This window comes from Pseudophryne corroboree, chromosome 5, assembly GCF_028390025.1.
Source record: "Pseudophryne corroboree isolate aPseCor3 chromosome 5, aPseCor3.hap2, whole genome shotgun sequence".
Lineage (NCBI taxonomy): Eukaryota > Metazoa > Chordata > Amphibia > Anura > Myobatrachidae > Pseudophryne > Pseudophryne corroboree.
This window is the reverse complement of record NC_086448.1, coordinates 143,414,486-143,425,555: the sequence shown is the minus strand read 5'-3', so window position 1 is coordinate 143,425,555 and position 11,070 is coordinate 143,414,486. Positions and strand designations below refer to the sequence as shown.

The window sequence follows — 11,070 nt, the reverse complement described above, 5'->3', positions numbered from 1 at the left end:
TGCACACGCTAAGCCGCCGCCTACTGGGAGTGAATCTTAGCTTATCAAAATTGCGAACGAAAGATTAGCAGAATTGCGAATAGACACTTCTTAGTAGTTTCTGAGTAGCTCCAGACTTACTCGGCATCTGCGATCAGTTCAGTGCTTGTCGTTCCTGGTTTGACGTCACAAACACACCCAGCGTTCGCCCAGACACTCCTCCGTTTCTCCAGCCACTCCCGCGTTTTTCCCAGAAACGGTAGCGTTTTTTAGCACACTCCCATAAAACGGCCTGTTTCCGCCCAGAAACACCCACTTCCTGTCAATCACATTACGATCACCAGAACGAAGAAAAAACCTCTTAATGCTGTGAGTAAAATACCTAACTGCATAGCAAATTTACTTGGCACAGTCGCACTGCGGACATTGCGCATGCGCATTAGCGACTAATCGCTCCGTTGCGGAAAAAAAATAACGAGCGAACAACTCGGAATGACCCCCAACGTTCATATCTTTGAGTGTGGAGTCACCAGCGATGAACGATGCGCGGCCCTGCGCTCGTTGATCGCTGGTGCCCCCCGTCGGCTGTGCATGCAGGCCAATATGGACGATCTCGTCCATATTTGCCTGCACTTCAATGGAACTGGGTGACGGGGGGAGTGAAGAAACTTCACTCCCCCCGTAACTAACCCCCCCCCCCCCCGCCGTCGTGTCACCCGTATAGGGCCCTTTATTCCATACTTGCCTACCTGACCCTCTCCATGAGGGAGAAAATGCTCTGTTCCTGGACTTTCCTGGTAATGTCTATCACCTGTGGTGAAACACCTTTCTTATCAATTAACCAGCTCACCACAGGTGATGGCTATCATACATTACCAGGAAAGTCCAGGAACAGAGCATTTTCTCCCTCATGGACAGGGTCAGGAAGGCAAGTATTATTCTCACTGACATAATCACACAGGCAAACAGGTCATTGCCTACAACAGATTCCTCATTATGCTTTGTGCTGCTATGAAAATAGTCTAATGATTTCATAGACTAAAACAAACGGGTAACTCCTTCACAAGCAGAGGATGAGGGATTAATATAATAAAGTTCTCGGATCTCAGTCAAACTCATTAAAAACAGTTATTTTGTGCTGTACAAATTCACTCAAGTATTCACTTATCAATTCTCTGAACTGAATCATTGCATAGTTTCCTTATTCTCCTTTCCATGTGCAGATTACAAAATCAGGTCATGTAAGGACAAGGTATTTCTAGAGCTGTTGTGACTCATCACATGTAATATAGACACACCCCTGTGCACAGTGACTGACTGAAGCTGCCGGGAGTAATATGAGAAGTGAAAGCAGTACATACTACAATGTGACATTTGTGTGCTGTGTGGAAGACAGTATAGTAACACGTAAGTGAACACAGGTTGCTATTTGTTTTAGGTTTATAATATATGCAAAAATCCTAATTTAATGAACCACCGAGTTACTGCCTTACCAAAGAAGTATGGGATTGAAATATTCTGTAATTCATACTGAAGTATACAGAGGAGAACGTTATTTGGATAGTGTTAAGTACAATTTCTGCAGCGGGGTACACTGTGTTCCACACGGAATACATCGGGGTGTAGAGATGGATCTTGATCCAGAGGCACCAACAGGCTAAAGCTTTAGACTGTCCCAGAATGCATTGCGGGGCCTCCTCTATAACCCCGCCTCCAGGCACTGTGAGCTCAGTTGTAGAGTTGGTGCCTGCATGAAGCAGGCCACTTAACAGGGGGGCTGTGCTAGGCAGCCCTGAAAAAGCTTTTTAGAAGACTTCAAGCATACCTCCCAACATGACCCTGTCCAGGAGGGACAGAATGCTCTGCTTCTGGACTTTTCTCTTAATGTATGATTGCTGGCACCTGTGTTGAACAGGTAATGGATAAGAAAGGTGTTTCAGCACAGGTGATGGCAATCATACATTAAGAGAGAACTCCAGGAGCAGAGCATTCTGTCCCTCCTGGAGAGGGTCATGTTGGGAGGTATGCTTCAAGGGCTGCAGCACTACATATGTCCGTGTGACATACTGTGCTGCGGCTCCATCACCTCCCCAGTGGCATTGCATACTCCCGCTGGCTCTGTTCCCGGGTACTTGCAGCGGAGGCGCTCCGGTTCCTAGGCACACCACCGCAAATGCTGTCCTGGATCGTGTGGTTGCTACTAAGGGAGGAGGTTAGAGGGACCCCCGGCGGGACCCGCCATAAAATCGTATTCTGGTCATGGTTTAAGGAGACGAACCGCAATGCTAGTGTGGACTCTGTGACCGAGCAGGGACCCCACTATATCTACCAGGGCATGGAAGCACAGATCGGATAGTAAAATATCCACTTTAATAAGGCTCAATAGTACCCGGTGGTGAGTACCAACATAGGGGAAAAGGTGCTTGACCTGTAGCCCCTCCCCCAGCACCAGGCGCCATCTACTGCTGGTGTTCCAGCCCTGGAGCTGCCTCACACTTTCCCTCACTCCCTGACTGAGACTCTGGGCACCATCTTCTCACAGTAGCTGCGACTGGTCTCCAGGACTGCAGGGCAAGGTCTCCTATGTAAATCATCCTGATTTATCAGCGCTGTGATATTACAGACACTTTCAGTATTCTACATGTCATTTTAAGACATTGGGGCAGATGTATTAACCTGGAGAAGGCATAAGGAAGTGATAAACCAGTGATATGTGCAAGGTGATAAAGGCACCAGCCAATCAGCTCCAATATGTAAATTAACAGTTAGGATCTGATTGGCTGCTGCCTTTATCACCTTGCACATATCACTGGTTTATCACTTTCTTATGCCTTCTCCAGGTTAATACATCTGCCCCAGTGTTAGTTAAGAACAAGTGTACCTCTACTAGAATATATTGTACGAGTATTCTGATGTATACATCCGGTCTTGGACTGCGCATTGTTATATATTTATATACTAGGTGATTCATCGCGCCCTAAGGGCGCTCTTCACACCGTTGCAAGGGGCTACGCCCCCTTAACTCCTGAACGCCTTTCCGGCGTGCAATATTTGTATTATATGGAGTATTACAATTGCACGCAGAAAGGGCGTCCGATGGTGAAGGGGGCATAGGCCCTTGCGATGGGGAGGGGGCCGCAGATGAAGGAGGGGTACGGATGCGCTGCGGTTGGGGGAGGGGCAGGTGCAGCAGTCGCAGATGGGGGAGGGGTTCCGGAGGCGCTGCGGGTGGGGAAGGGGGTCCGGAGGTGCCGCAGGTGGGGGAGGGGTGGGTGTAGGGGTGCCATGGATGGGGGAGGAGGTCTGGGGGCGCTGCAGGTGGGGGAAGGGCCGGATGGGGGGGGTGCCACAGGTGAGGGAAGGGCGGGTGTGGGAGTATAATGGGGTACATATAATGGGGTGGGGTACACTGTGGGGGGTATATATAATGGGGATGGGTACACTGTGGGGGAGTATATATAATGGGGATGGGTACACGTTGGGGGGTATATATAATGGGGATGGGTACACTGGGGGGGTGTATATAATGGGGATGGGGATGTATAATGGGGTCGGGGTATCGACTTCCCGCCGCAAGTCCTGCACCTTCCCAGTTTGCCTCTTTCCATCCCGCTGGCTGGAGCTTCTGCTCCTCAGCCCCACAGGCAGGTGGCACTGGATCTGTCATTGGGTCAGGCCAGTGACCGGCATGAGGCCTACACCGCTGCCCAGCCTAGAGTCTGAGGAGAGGAGTCAGAGGGGAGAGCGGCATTCAGCAGCCAGTGCACAGGGGCCACAGAGCTGCCTTCACCTGGGGTATATACAGGGGGCGTCCAGTCCTACACAGTTGGTATATGTGTGTGTGGAGGGAGGGCAGGTAGGTATGTGTGTGTGGAGGGAGAGCATAGAGCAGGTAGGTATGTGTGTGTGGAGGGAGAGCATAGGGTAGGTAGGTATGTGTATGTGGGTGCATAGGGCAGGCGTATATGAGTGGGGGGTGTATAGGGCAGGCATAGGTAGGTATGAGTGTACAGCAGATATATGTGTGTATGGAGGGGGTACATATGGTAGGCAGGTATGTGTGTGGGGGGGTGTAGATGTGTGTACAGCAGGTATATATGTGTGATTGTGTGGGGTGGGTGTAGATGGGTGTGTGTATGGAGGGAGTACATAGAGCAGGTATATACACAGAGAGTGGGCTGGGGAGGGGAGGAGGTGCTGCAGCCGCTGTGTACTGCGGCTCACTTGCTTGTCTCCGTGTCTCCCTCCTTCGGCGCCGGCTCCCCGCTCTCTTCCTCCCCGGGCGGATCCGTCCTCTGCTGCCGCCGCCTCAGACTGACCGGCCGAGTCTTCTGCTGCTGCGGGCCGTTACCCGTCCTCCTCTTCGGCGCCGGCTCCCCGCTCTCTTCCTCCCCGGGCGGATCCGTCCTCTGCTGCTGCCGCCTCAGACTGACTGGCCGAGTTTTCTGCTGCTGCGGGCTGTTACCCATCCTCCTCTTCGGTGCCGGCTCCCCACTCTCTTCCTCCCCGGGCGGATCCGTCCTCTGCTGTCGCCGCCTCAGACTGACCGGCCGAGTCTTCTACTGCTGCGGGCCGTTACCCTTCCTCCTCCAGCCAATCACGCAGTGGTCAGTTGACTGCCACCACGCCCCGCCGACCGGTGATTGGCTAACAGCTCTGAGGGATCACAACCCCTTCTCAGACACTCCGCCGATCACACGACTGGGGTCACACAGCGCACCTCCTCTCTTGCAAATGAAATACTGAAAGGGCTAGGAGACATGCCTAGATCAGCCACGTGTCTGCTTTGCCTCCGATATATTAGCCCAGATCTGTGACTCTGACTCCGCCCAGCAATGTGACTCCGACCAGCATTAGCAAATGAGTCACAAAGTCACAGATCTGGGCTAATATATAGGAGATTTTCTAGTCCGGTGCAGTTTTATTGTCTGACTAAAATAATTATCTGCATTGTCACTGTGACTGTGTGTGCCTGTATCTGCTGTGTGGATTTCACTTTCAGTGTATCCCAGCTATATCTGTCACTATATTCTGTACCCTAGGACTAGATGCGTCAGAGTCTCATATATAGTGTTGCACAGTATTTACCGTTAAGTGTATTCTACTGTGTACTCAGTCACTTCATACTGGATTTATCCGCTGGTGTTGTGTACTGTGTACGCAGTCACATAGTACCGGATTTAGACGCTGGTGTTGTGTACGGTGTACGCTGCCACATACTAGGCAATTTATTTGCAGGTATTGTACTCTGTCTGGCTGTATCGTACTCATACGCTCTGTGGTTGCATTTACTAAAATGTCTAACGCAAATGGCGGGAAATCCACGGGCGCTCCTGTATCATGCAGCACATGCAAAAGGGATTTGCCTAAGGGGGAAACTTTGAATGATGGTCTGTGTAATATGTGCCATACATCTCCCAGTCAGTCCGCAGCTTCTGTAACCAATCAGGAGCCACCTTGGGCAGCGTTCTCATCTATGGGACCTCCTGTGCCATTGCAGCCACATTTTATCCCTGTAGTAAGTCCGCCCTGTGCGGATGCTCTGTCTACCCAGATACAACAATTGAATCAATCTGTGGTTAGACAAAAACCTACCCCACGTCTCTCTGGGGTCAAGGGGTCATCTAAGCGGGCTGCTTCCTCCTCACAATCCACCAGTATCTCAGATGATACTTCTGATGAGGATGGGGAGTATGCTGATCCATCAGACACTGATACAGTTGCTTCTGACGAGGAACCTACAATTCAGGTTGATGTCCCTGACCTAGTGGAGGCTGTTAAGCTGATTCTACAAATCGATGATAATGTAGATCCCACTACTGCGTCTAAGAAACCTGATAAGTTTAAATGTCAGAAGGTAGCTAAAGTAGTCTTACCGCATTCTGACCATTTAGTAGACAAACATCAGGAACCCTGGTCGTCTTCAGGAAATAAATTCTCCCTGTCTAAAAAGATGCTAGCTCATTATCCTTTCCCTGCTGAGTTGTGTAACAAGTGGGAAAATTCACCGCCGGTGGATTCCCATGTCACCCGTCTTGTGGTGTCAACTACTCTGCCTGTCACCACTGTCACCTCACTGAAGGAACCGACAGATAAGCGTGTGAAGGGATGCCTGAAGTCTATTTACTCCCTTACAGGTGCTGTACATAGACCCACTATAGCAGCCTCCTGGGCCGCAAAAGGAATTGAAGCATGAGTTCAGGCAGTAGAGGATGAGCTGCCTCAGGATATATCTGACACTGCCAGACAATATCTGTGTCGTAAAGAATAGGGAGGGAACGGCTGCGCAATGTGTTGGAGCAATGAAAATAGGAGCTGACGTGTATATAATAAAAAGTAATTTATTTCTAAGAATGACATCACATGAAAAATGAATTATATATCTATAATAATAATTATGCCAAATTGGATAGTTTTTTATATAGGAATTTTATTGATTTTTATATAGGAATATAAGCTGTGGGTAAGCACCTGCAATGCTGATATAACAATGTGTCCGGTGTCAATTTCCAGAGATAGTGTCCACAGTAAATGAACAACCAGTCAGTTGGTGATGAGAATAAAATTGCCGGAGTATGCAGTCTCAATGTAGCAAATATACCTGTTGCCGGATGAGTTGATAGATACCTCTCTGTGGGCTGGTACAGACCGAGCGTCCTCGGGAGGTAGTTGTACTATCGTCAGGCGGGTGCAACGGGTTGTCAGCGGCGTGCTGATGAGAGCGGCGGACAGAGATGGCGTTGCGCCGGGATGTGGAGCCGGAGCAGGGGTGACTCAGTCAGCAGCTTGCTATCTCAACAAAGTCCAAAGTCAAGGTGTGCAAGAGGGCAGGGTCCTAACGCGTTTCGTCACATATCATGTGACTTTCTCAAAGGTATTACCCAGCCTCTAGGTCTATCAGTATTTAAGGCGTCACTACTATGAGAAACATGTGTAAATAATTTAACTCGTTAGACAATGCCATTTAAAAGCAAGATACACGTCAGCTATAAGAGAGTTACATCAATCATGAAGCACATATCTAAAATAACAAGTTCATTAATATAAAGAACTAATACAGATACTATATCTTAGATTTTTTTTAGAATTTATACATATAATCATATATAGAGGTATACAATTAGTCTGAATATGCTCATGTGGATAGAGCCTATTAGACACAAATTATATAATACAACACAATATAGATAGCTTTTAAAAAAAAACCTATTATAAAACTAACTAGAGAGCGAAGACAGCAAATATAAGGCTAAAAAAAAAAAAATGAAAAAAAAAATATATATATACAAATGGAAGATGTGAATCGAACACCCGAAGCGCCGAGAACCACCAATATCCTCATTCATAGCGGGTTAGCGGTCAGACCAGATGCGCCACCAAACCCGCTGGTTGAATGCATGGAGTATATAGGCATCTATACTTTACATATAGCTTACATGTCCAACAAAAATGTGCCATAGGTCTATCAGTATTTAAAGCGTCACTGCTATGAGAAACATATGTAAATAATTTAACTCATTAGACAATGCCATTTAAAAGCAAGATGCACATCAGCTCTAAGAGAGTTACATCAATCATGAAGCACATACCTAAGGTAACAAGTTCATTAGTATAAAGAGCTAAGACAGATATTGTATCTTAGAGAGGAATTAAAATTGATACATATAATCATATAGAAAGGTGTACAATTTGTATGAATGTGCTCATTTGTGGATAGAGCCTGTCAAACACAAATTATATAATAAATCACAATATGAATAGTTTTAAAGATAAGCCTATTATAAAAATAACTAAAGAGAAAAGACAGCAAATATAGGGCTAAAGAATAAAAAATAAAAAATAAAAAAATGTATATATACAAATGGAAGATGTAGATCGAACACCCGAAGGGCCGAAAAACACCAGTAACCTCATTCATAGCGGGTTAGCGGTCAAACCAAATGCGCCACCAAACCCGCTAATTGAATGCATGGAATATACAGGCATCTATACTTTACATATAGCTTACATGTCTAACAAAGAATGTGCCATATTTAAGCCATTTTATGTGAGCATAGCAGATTCACCAAAGAAGGGAAAAGAATAAAAAATAGTATATTCAAATGATCAAGAGATCTTTGAATTATATCAGATAAATAGGATGAGGATAAAAGGGGAAAATGTAAAACTGAGGAATACAGATAACTGAAGGAAATAAGGCTAGAGAGAGAAACTATATATCAACATAAGTCCATTTCTATAGATTCATTAAGTCCCTCAGGGACCAAAGTTCTCAGTTTATGGATCCAATAATTTTCCCTGAGGCACAACTTTCTGTATCTGTCCCCACCCCGTGCAGTGGGCATTATGGTCTCAATACCAATTAGTTTAATATCATCTGGATTTTTATGATGTATATCTAGAAAGTGTCTGGAGAGACTATGAAAGAGGAAGCCCTTAAGAATGTTACGTCTGTGCTCCAAGAATCTGATACGTAATTTACATGTAGTCCTGCCTACATAGATGAGATTACAACTGCACACTAATAGATAAATTACATAAGTGCTATTGCAATTGATAAATGAACGTATATCGTAGATGATTGGATGACAGAAAGGTCTTGGAATTATTCTGAATATAGGAACAGGAAATACATTGTTTGGCGCTACATTTAAAGCAGCCTGTGACTTTTGGAAGCCACTGTGAGATTTTTTCTGTAGCTAAAGATGATCTGGAAGTTCTTTTATCTATAAAGAAACTAGGAGCGAGGTGTTGTTGAAGATTATTAGATTTTCTAAAGATAACAGATGGAGTGTCACTTAATTCAGTTTTCAGAACATGATCTGTAAGAAGAATGGAGTAAATATCTGTGTCGTATTACCACCGCCTCCCAATATATTCAGGAGGTGTCCTCTGAGGCAGTTGTAATGGTGGCCAAGGCGTCGACTACGTCCATCCTGGTGCACAAAATGTTGTGGCTGAGGTCATGTAAGGTGGACCTGGACTCCAAAAAGACCTTGAAGGTACTTCCTTTTAAGGGAGACATCCTATTTGGGGAATATCTGAATAAGATTCGTGATCTCCCGAATACTAATCCTTCTGCACGGAAGGCAAAGAGTACCACTTCTCATTCCTTTCAACCTCAAGGGAAAGCAAAAGGTCAGACATATCCAAGACAAGCTTGTGCTTCCAAAACCACTAAGCCCGAAACAAAACAATCCTGGGCTGGCTATCAGCCTGCTTCCAAACAAGACAAGCCTGCTGCATGACTGAGCGGGCCTCCCCCTTGGGGATCTCAAGGTGGGAGGCCGACTTCTGCTGTTCACCCAGGTCTGGTTAAAGACCACTTCAGATGCATGGATACGAGAAGTCGTCTCTCACAGGTACACAGTCTCTTTCAAGAGATGTCCCCCTCGCCAGTTCTACATGATGGTTATTCCTTCGGACACGTTGAAGGCGCAAGCTCTACAAATGGTTGTGCATTCCCTCCTGGATACAGGAGTGGTAGTGCCGGTACCCCTGTCCCCGAGAGGTGGAGGATACTACACGTCCCTGTTTCTAGTCCCGAAACCCAGTGGGTCTTTCCGGCCTATACTCAACCTCAAATCACTGAACAAATTTGTGAGAGTGTCCAAGTTCCATATGGAAATGCTGCGCTCGATTGTACTGGCCATGGAACCCGGAGATTATATGGTATCCCTGGATATACAAGATGCTTATCTACATATTCCTATTGCCATATTGCATCACCAAGATCTGCGGTTTGCTATTGTCAACCTTCACTATCAGTTCCAGGCTCTGCTATTTGGACTGGCCATGGCCCCTCGGATCTTCACCAAGGTTATGGCCATAATGACGGTTCATCTGCGTCATCAGGGAATCAGGATCCTGCCGTATGTAGATGACTTGCTGATCCTGGCAAACTCCCAAGATGTCCTCCTCAGTCATCTGCAACTGATGGTACGCTTCCTACAACCCCACGGGTGGTTCGTCAACTGGAAGAAGTCCTCGCTGGTCCCTGCTCTTAGCATGGTGCACCTGGGGGCACTGCTGGACACACACAGACAAAGACTGTTTCTGTCTCCAGAGAAAGTCCTGAATCTTCAGGACAAGATCAGATACTTCATCTCTCACCTGAGAGTGTCGATACACTTGGTGATGCAAGTAATAGGCCTCATGGTGTCGGCTTTCGACATGGTAGTGTATGCTCAATTTAATTCCCGGCCTCTACAGAGGTTAATTCTTTCCAAGTGGGATGGCATGCCTCATCGAATCAGGTCTCAAATGATCACCTTGACTCCGGAGGTTCGCCAGTCACTGAGCTGGTGGCTACAGGACCAGCAGTTGAGCAGGGGCCATCCCTTCTGGATCCCCAACTGAGTCTTGCTGCCTACGGATGCCAGTATAAGTGGTTGGGGCGCAGTGATGGAGCAACACTCTCTCCAGGGTTGGTGGACAAAAGAGGAATCTCTACTCCCGATAAACATTCTGGAATTGCGGGCAGTGTTCAATGCTTTGACTCTTGCCCTGCCTCTGATACAGAACAGGCCTGTTCAAGTACAATCAGACAACGCCACCATGGTGGCATACATAAACCATCAAGGTGGCACTCGAAGCCGCATGGCAATGATGGAAGTGTAAAAAATCCTTTGTTGGGCAGAACTCCATGTGCCAGCAATATTGGCAGTGTTCATTCCGGGAGTCCTCAACTGGGAAGCGGATTTCCTCAGTCATCAGGACGTAAATGCTGGAGATTGAAGTCTAGTGGACTACTGGGGTCTACCAGATGTAGACCTGATTGCATCCCGACACAATCACAAAGTCCCGGTCTTCGGATCAAGAACAAGTGATCCTCAAGCAGTGTTCGTGGATGCACTGGCAATTCCATGGAACTTACGGCTGCCCTACGTTTTACCTCCAGTGTCACTTCTGCCCAGGGTACTACGGAAGTTCAAGCTCCAGTGTGGGCCAGACGGCATTGGTTCTCAGACCTGCAGGGTCTATCAATAGAGCATCCTCTTCTACATCCTCAACATCCAGACCTCCTCGTCCAGGGCCCTTGTGTCTACTCTGACCTGGTCAGACTGGCTTTGACAGCGTGGCTCATGAAAC

The 11,070-nt window shown here is 47.0% G+C and overlaps 1 long non-coding RNA gene across 1 annotated transcript in view; it reads left to right on the top strand.

Annotated features, from left to right (window-relative positions):
- Positions 1-1,248: 1,248 nt before the first annotated feature.
- The window catches only part of LOC134927388 (uncharacterized), a 149,215-nt gene continuing 139,393 nt past the window's right edge, over positions 1,249-11,070 (top strand). Inside the window, exon 1 of the long non-coding RNA XR_010177627.1 lies at positions 1,249-1,386. This is a non-coding gene — a long non-coding RNA (uncharacterized LOC134927388). The remainder of the gene's footprint in view (positions 1,387-11,070) is intronic.